Source organism: Lissotriton helveticus, chromosome 2_1 (genome assembly GCF_964261635.1).
Source record: "Lissotriton helveticus chromosome 2_1, aLisHel1.1, whole genome shotgun sequence".
NCBI lineage: Eukaryota > Metazoa > Chordata > Amphibia > Caudata > Salamandridae > Lissotriton > Lissotriton helveticus.
The window spans coordinates 68,859,467-68,868,694 of record NC_136059.1 but is presented as its reverse complement, the minus strand read 5'-3'; positions in this window follow the sequence as shown (position 1 = coordinate 68,868,694).

The following is a 9,228-nucleotide window of genomic DNA, read 5'->3' as shown; positions in this document are numbered from 1 at the left end:
GTTTTGCCTGTTTTTTTCACCGGACGACCCAGCCGCCGCTGAGCCGCCCTCTGACCTTTTTCCCGCCGCTGCCTCCCTGCGGCCCCGCCCCCCTCCTGCCCATTCGCCGCCCCGCTCCTGCCACCCAGCTGCTCCTCCCTCCCGGCCCCCTACTTATGACGCCCACACACACGCGCAGCGTTGACGCGCAGCGGGCGCGCCGATTGTGCGCCGAAGGCGTGCCAAAGGCAAGCCCGTCTGCACCCGTCCGCGCCTGGCCCGCGCCCAGCGCCAGGACCCCTGGTCCCCACCGACGCAAGACGACACGACAGACCTACGACGCCACCGCCCTCAACGCACTCAATGGCGGCCGGAACCCCGCCTGCTGCCGGGCCACCCCGAAACGCATCCACGGACCCTTCACCTGCAAGACCTGCAAGTTCACCTGCCTCCGAACCTGCACCGCACCCGCCAAGCCAAGCACCAGCAGCAACCACCTCAAGTGCATCCTGCTCAACACCCGCTCCGTCCACAGACACGCCGTGGAACTCTGGAACCTCCTCGACACAACATCACCAGACGTCGCCTTCCTCACGGAAACCTGGATGAACGTCTCCTCAGCCCCTGACATCGCCATCGCCATCCCGGACGGGTACAAGATCATCAGGAGGGACCGCGTCAACCCTGCTTGAAAACCTCGCCAACCTCGGACTCAAGCAACTGGTCAACACCCCCACCCACTACGCCGGCCACACGCTGGATCCCGTCTTCTCATCCAGCAAGCACATCACCTTCAGCCACTCCACCGGACTCCACTGGACCAACCACAGCTGCGTCCACTTCAGCTTCAGAAGAACCACGACCCACCACCACCCGCAACAGGTTCCTCACAGGAGCTGGAGCAAGATTACCGCTGACCAGCTCACCACCTCCCTCAGCCAGAACCCACCCGCCAGCACAACGGACCCCAACGAAGCAGCCAGCAACTTCACGCAGTGGCTGACCGCCTGCGCCGACGACCTCGCACCACTGAAGAACCCTCCAAGCAGACCCAGAAGCAAGAAGGCCTCCTGGTTCACCGACGAACTCATGGACTCCAAGAAGACCTGCCGCACCCTCGAGAAAGCCTGGCTCCACGACCAGACCACTGACAACATGAACGCCCTCAAACAAGCCACCCGCAAGCACCACCAGCTTATCCGCACCACCAAGAAGAAGTCACTGAAGGAACGACTGGACAACAACGCCCACGACAGCAAGGAACTCTTCAGCATCGTCAAGGAGTTCTCCAACCCCAGCACTGGCAACAACGACATCACCCCTTCACAAGATCTCTGCGACTCTCTCGCCTCGTTCTTCCACCGCAAGATCGCTGACATCCACAACAGCTTCGGCGCACCATCCATGCACCCAACCGTCGAACCAACACCACCCACCGCCACCCTCCGCACCTGGACCACGGTGACCACCGAAGACACAGCCCGCACGATGAACACCATCCACTCCGGATCTCCAACCGACCCCTGCCCCCACCAAGTCTTCAACAAGGCCGACTCCACCATCGCACCCCAACTCCGGAACATCATCAACACCTCCTTCAACACCGCCACCTTCCCGGAGAGCTGGAAGCATGCCGAGCTCAGCGCCCTACTGAAGAAACCAACAGCGGACCCCACCGACCTCAAGAACTTCCGCCCCATCTCGCTCCTCCCTTTTCCTGCTAAAGTCATCGAGAAGATCGTCAACAGACAGCTTGCCGCCTTCCTCGAGATGAACGGATCCCTCGACCGCTCGCAGTTCGGTTTCAGAGCCAACCACAGCACCGAGACCACCCTCATCGCAGCCACCGACGACATCCGAGCCCTGCTTGACAACGGGGAAACAGCGGCACTCATCCTCCTGGACCTCTCTGCAGCGTTCGACACTGTCTGCCACCGCACCCTAGTTCAACGACTCAGCAACATCGGCATCCAAGAGAAGGCACTGGAGTGGATCACCTCGTTCCTCGCCGGAAGAACACAGAGAGTCCGCCTCCCCCCGTTTCGATCCGAGGCCACCGAAGTCATCTGCGGCGTACCGCAAGGATCATCACTCAGCCTCACCCTCTTCAACGTCTACATGAGACCTCTTGCAGCCATCGCACGCCAACACAACCTCAACATCATCTCCTACGCCGACGACACCCAGCTGATCCTCTCCCTCACCAGAGACCCCGACACCGCCAGAACCTGCCTACACGAAGGGATGAAAGACGTCGCCGAGTGGATGAAGAACAGCCGCCTGAAACTGAACTCAGACAAGATGGAAGTCCTCATCCTGGGACCATCGCCCTCCGCCTGGGACGACTCCTGGTGGCCCCCCGCCCTGGGCACCACTCCCAAGCCAACAGACCACGCACGCAACCTGGGCTTCATCCCGGACTCCTCCCTCTCGATGACCAGACAAGTCAACGCCGTCTCCTCATCATGCTTTCACACCCTTCGCATGCTCCGCAAGATCTTCTGATGGATCCCGACCGAAACCAGGAAGACGGTCACCCAGGCACTCGTCACCAGCCGACTGGACTACGGGAACACCCTCTACGCCGGAACCACAGCCAAGCTACAGAAGAGACTCCAACGCATCCAGAACGCCTCCGCCCGACTCATCCTGGACATCACCCGACGCAGCCACATCTCCGGCCACCTGAGAGACCTGCACTGGCTCCCCGTCAACAAGAGGATCACATTCAGGCTCCTCACCCACGCACACAAGACTCTCCACGACCTGGGCCCCAAGTACCTCAACGACCGCCTGACCTTCTACACGCCCACCCGCCAGCTACGATCTACTAGCCTCGCCCTCGCCGCCGTACCACACATCCGAAGAGCCACCGCCGGAGGCAGATCCTTCTCCTACCTGGCGGCCAAGACATGGAACTCCCTCCCCATCCACCTTCGGATGACCCAGGACCATCTCGCCTTCAGGAGACAACTCAAGACCTGGCTGTTCGAGCAGTAGCAGACCCCTTCCCCCAAGCGCCTTGAGACCCTTCCGGGTGAGTAGTGTGCTATACAAGTGTTATGATTGATTGATTGATTGATCCTCCTCCAAAGACACTTCCAAATGTAATTCATGCCCTCTCTATTAGCTGAAGGAAGCCCTTCCACTATAGAAAAAGCTACTGTACATGACTTTGGAAGTGTCCTCCCAGTGTGTTCTTGCGGTCTGAGAGTCGGCCATTTATTGCGGTATTATCTTTCTACCTGTGTTTGGTACTCGTATGTAACATGCACCCGTCACTTTCTCTTGTAACACACTGTTTTCTACCTCTTACATATGTTTATTTTCGATACCTGCACGTAACGTTTGTTCTTGTGCCTGAGGGCCCTCCATATATTGCAGTATTATACCTCTATGTTTACTTTGTACGCTTTTGTAACCTGCACACGTCACTCTTTCCTCCGGTATTGCACCATTTGCTACCTCTTGTATTTTGTTGGTTCACGATTGTCACTTTTGTAATGCACCGTTTGCTACCTCTAGTATTTTGTTGGCTCACGATTGTCATTACTGCCTCATTTAATGTACCGTTTGCTTTTGTATTTTGTTGACTTGTAATGTTCTCATGTATTAGTTCTCTTCCTATTGTGAAGCGCTCTGACACCTTCGGGTAAAGTCTGCGCTATATAAAAACGCACAAATAAATAAATAATTAAAATACTCATTATAATGCCCTCCTATTGACTATGATACATTAGACCATGATTACTGTATTAGTAATGTCAAGTTTTTACAGAAACTGACTGTATCATTATTATCCTGAAGTAATGTTCGATGACTTCTTTCATCTGCGCTCTGTCTGTATGGTACTTCCCTATATAAACATCAAATATTTTGACAAATAATAAGTTAAAAAGGTGCCATGAAGAGACTTCAGTTACCATCGTGTCCTTCTGTAGGTACACGCATGCATCGCCACGCCCCGCCCCGCCCCGCAGATGCCACTGTGATCACCAAATAAAAAAATAAAAAAATTGTGCAGGGTAGAAGTGGCCAAGGATGAGTGGGTGGGGGGAGGTGAAAGCCAGCTCACAAGGGGGAGAGCAACACAGTGCAGTGAGAAGCACATGAAGGAGAGAACAACATGGAGCGTGGGTGGGGTGAGAAGCAAGAGAGAGAGAGAAAGAAGGAGAGCTCAGCATGCAAGGAACAGAGGGGCATATTACCAACGTGTCACCTGGGCAGGACCGGAGACCACAGGGACTGAAGGGAAAGGCAGTAGGCGAGTTCTAGTTTTCACTGTTTTTAATGTGTCAAACAAAAGGTCAGAACAAGTCTTTCTGGGTAATGTAGTCCTGCGGGGAGATCGACTACGGGACCTCTTCCTCTCTCTGGTTTCCGCTGTCCTGGACCTCCGTAAGGCTGACTGGCCTCGTCGGGGATTGGAGGCACCCGGGTCCGTCTTGGCGTCTTCCCTCCCAGTTACCGGAAGAAAACAAAAGAAAGGCACAGTATGAGGGTAACGTCCAACCAACCGTACCACTCGGGGAAAGGGGGTGAGGACCACTCAAACCCGTGCTCTGGGGGATATTTACAAGTGCGAGGGATAGGAGTGCTCAGGGTAGGGAACCAGGGACAGGGGACCCGTTATGTTACAAACGGACCGCCCTTCCGTCCCACCCAACCCCGGATCGTCTTACGCACCTGGGCAAGCCACACACCTCCCCCGGGTGGGTGGCTGGGCGGCGCGTGGGGTCGTTGGCCTCCTGGCGTCTCCTCGTGATGCAGGACCTCTTCTCCTGGCTTCGGTTCGCTTCTTCGACTCGCGTCCTTCTTCCTCCAGCCTCCTTCTTCCTCGCCACTTCTGGTGTACAAGCACACCTCATCTTGCTGCACTTCCGCCTTTGAAGGCGTTCCGTCGTCCTGGAACCCCGCCCACTCGTCATCGGCCAGAGAGTTAAAGGGCCAGTCCTTTTCTCCTGCTGCGTAGGAGGCAGTGTCAGATACACTCCCTCGGTAATCCATCTGCTGAGGGTGACAAGAGGGGGTGAGTGAGGATGTACTGCGGGTTCCCGGGGTCAGTACAGTGTCCGTTCCCCCCCGGGCTGTTGAGACTGGGACACCCCGTTACAAACCTCCCCCCTAGGACACTCACGTTCGGGGAGCGGATGTCTTGACAAATAGTCCGCCCCCACGTTCTCGGAGCCCCTCCGATGCTTCACGGTGAAGGAATAAGGTTGCAGGGACAAGAACCATCTCATGACCCGGGCGTTATTGGATTTGTTCCGCGACATCCAGAGGAGGGGGGCATGGTCAGTGAACAGACATCACAGACATCGTCAGCCCGCACGCCCTCGCCTCTGAGAACTACATTCTTCTAGGAGACCTCAACTACCACCTTGACAACATTCTCGACAACAACACCACCACCCTCCTGGACAACATGTCCATTCTCGGACTCAAACAACTTGTCGACACCCCCACTCACACAGCCGGACACACGCTCGACCCTATCTTCACCTCCAGCAAGCACATCTCCTTCGATCACACTACAGCTCTCCACTGGACGGATCACAGCTGTGTCCACTTCAGCTACAAAACAACCCTGACCCACAACCGTCCACAACCCATTCCCCGAAGAAATTGGAACAAAATCACCATCGACCAACTCCTCGCATCCCTCAGCCAAAACACTCCCACCCTAACAACGGACCCAGACCAAGCGGCCACAAACCTCAGGCAATGGATTACACACAGTGCGGACGAACTAGCACCCCTGAAAAAACACCAGTCGAAATCATCCAGCAAAAAAGCTCCCTGGTTCAATGATGACCTTAAAAAATCCAAGAAGACTTGCCGCACCCTGGAGAAGAATTGGAGAAAAGAACCAACCTCAGACAACATGACCTCCCTCAAGACAGCCACCCGCAAACACCACCAAATGATTCGTTCCGCCAAGAAATCAGCATTTAAGGACCGTCTCGACAACAACTCTCATAACAGCAAGGAACTCTTCAATATCGTCAAAGAATTCACCAACCCTCCCGCAGCATCCAACGACATCACTAACTCCCAAGACCTCTGCAATGCGCTATCCTCCTTCTTCCACAACAAAATTGCCGACATCCACAACAGCTTCAAGAACACTCCCAATGACCAACTCACCCCACCCCCTTCTGATCCCACCCCTCCAACTAACTACCTCAATTCCTGGAACCCAATCACCACTGAAGATACCATTCGCCTCATGAATTCAATCCACTCTGGCTCACCTTCTGACCCCTGCCCCCACTACATCTTCAACAAAGCTGACTCCATCATCGCTCCCCAACTCCGCGATGTCATCAACTGCTCCTTCAACTCTGCCACCTTTCCAGAAATATGGAAACACGCCGAACTCAGCGCCCTTCTGAAAAAACCAACAGCAGACCCCTCAGAATTGAAAAACTACCGACCCATCTCCCTCCTCCCTTTCCCGGCCAAAATCATCGAGAAAGCCGGCAACAGCCAACTCGCAGCCTTCCTTGAATCCAACAACTCCCTGGATCCCTCTCAGAACGGCTTTCGAGCCAAACACAGCACCGAGACCGCCCTCATTGCGGTGACCGACGACATCCGAACACTCCTGGACAACGGTGAAACAGTGGCCCTCATTCTTCTCGACCTCTCCGCCGCCTTCGACACTGTCTGTCACAGCACCCTCATACAACGCCTCAACAACATCGGCATACAAGGAAAAGCCTTGGACTGGATCATCTCGTTCCTAGCCGGGAGAACACAGAGAGTCCGACTTCCCCCTTTCTACTCAGAGCCCACAGAAGTCATCTGCGGCGTACCTCAAGGCTCTTCACTCAGTCCCACTCTCTTCAACGTCTACATGAGTCCCCTCGCCCCCATCGCACGTCGACACAACCTCAACATCATCTCCTACGCCGACGACACCCAGCTGATACTTTCCCCCACCAAAGACCCCAACACCGCCAAGGACAACCTTCACGAAGGTATGAAAGAAGTAGCCGAATGGATGAAACAGAGCCGCCTAAAACTCAACTCAGACAAAACTGAGGTGCTCATCCTTGGATCCTCCCCCTCAGCGTGGGACGACTCCTGGTGGCCTTCCGCTTTGGGATCAGCGCCCACACCCACTGACCATGCACGTAACCTTGGCTTCATTCTAGACTCCTCTCTCTCAATGTCCAGACAAGTCAACGCCGTGTCGTCCTCCTGCTTCAACGTCCTTCGCATTCTCAAAAAGATCTTCCGCTGGATCCCCCTCGAAACAAGAAAGACTGTCACCCATGCACTGGTCACGAGTCGACTGGACTATGGCAACACTCTCTACGCCGGAATTACAACAAAATTGCAGAAAAAGCTCCAGCGCATCCAAAACGCATCAGCGAGACTCATATTAGACATCCCGCGCCAAGAGCACATCACCGGTCACTTAAAAAACCTCCACTGGCTTCCCGTCAACAAAAGAATTACTTTCCGCCTTCTTACCCACGCACACAAGGCCCTTTATAATCTAGGACCAGAATGCCTCAACTCCCGACTGTCCTTCTACTATCCCACCCGCCAACTAAGATCATCCATTCAAGCCCTCGCCGCAGTCCCGCGCATCCGAAAAACCACCATGGGCGGCAGATCCTTCTCCTTCCTGGCTGCCAAGACCTGGAACTCACTCCCCACCCACCTCCGCCTTACTCAGAATCACATCTCCTTCAGAAAAGAATTGAAAACTTGGCTATTCGATAAACAATGAACCCCTCCCTCTAGCGCCTTGAGACCCTCTGGGTGAGTAGTGCGCTTTATAAATTCATGAACTTGAACTTGAACTTGAACAGGGTAAACGGGTGTCCCTCCAAGTAGTAGGAGAGCTTCTCAACCGCCCACTTGACCGCTAAACACTCCTTTTCAATTGTGGCATACCTCAATTCCCGCGGGAATAGCTTACGGCTGACATACAGTATGGGGTGGTCATGGCCATCTGGTCCGGTCTGCGACAGGACGGCCCCGATGCCATATTCGGAGGCATCTGTGTGCAGAGTGAAGGGCTTTGTGAAGTCAGGGGAAGATAGGACGGGAGTGGAGGTGATGATGTGTTTGAGATGATGGAAAGCTGCAACCATGGCCTCTGTAGGGATGACGGGGGTGTTGGACTTGCCTGTATGCCTCAAGGAATCCGAAAGGGGGGCCGATATGTGGGAGAATTGGGGTATGAATCGCCTATAATACCCTATCAGGCCCAAAAACGCTCTCAGCTCCTTTCTGGTGGATGGAAAAGGGGTATCGGCAATTGCCCTTATCTTCTCTATTTGGGGTTCTATGATCCCATGGCCTAGCACGTACCCTAAGTATTTGACCTTTTGATAGGCCACTTTGGATTTCTTCGCATTGACTTTTAGGCCTGCTCTTTCCAGGGCTTGAAAAACCTCATGCAGATGTTGTAAGTGGGTGGACCATGACGGACTATGGATGACTATATCGTCAAGGTAGGCTGAGTCAAAGGAGGATACGTCTTTCAGGACGGTGTTCATGAGTCTCTGGAAGGTGGCGGGCGCTCCGTGTAGTCCAAAGGGGAGGACGGTGAACTCGTAATGTCCTTCGTGGGTACTGAAGGCGGTCTTCCTTCTGTCTTCCTCTTTGAGGGGCACCTGCCAGTATCCTTTGGTAAGGTCCAACGTGGTGATGTACTGGGCGTCCCCCAAACGTTCTATCAACTTGTCTACTCGGGGAAGTGGGTAGGCATCAAAGCTTGAGATCTCGTTCAATGCCCTGAAGTCCATACAGAACCGGCGAGACCCATCGGGTTTGGGGATCATGACTATTGGACTGGACCAATTGCTTTTTGATGGTCTTATGACTCCCAAATCCAGCATGTCCTCCACTTCCTTCTGTATCGCATGTCTTCTGGATTCAGGCACTCTATATGTTTTGATTTTGATGGTCTTCCCAGGTATGGTGTTGATACAGTGTTCAGTCAATGATGTTCTTCCAGGTATATTTGAGAAGAGGGAGTCGTGGCGGAGCAGTACGTTTGTAAGCTCCTCCTTCTCGTCGCGGGTCAGCTCGTCATTGACAATCAATTCTTCCCTCGTGGAAGTCGGTGTAAGGGTCATGGCTAGGTGGGCTCCGGTAGGTGCGGGCCCCAACCATTTCTTTAATAAATTGATATGATAAACTTGGGTTTTATGGGGACCCGTCTGCAATCTGTAGCTGGTTCTTCCGATGGTTTCTATGACTCTATGTGGACCCACCCATTCCGCT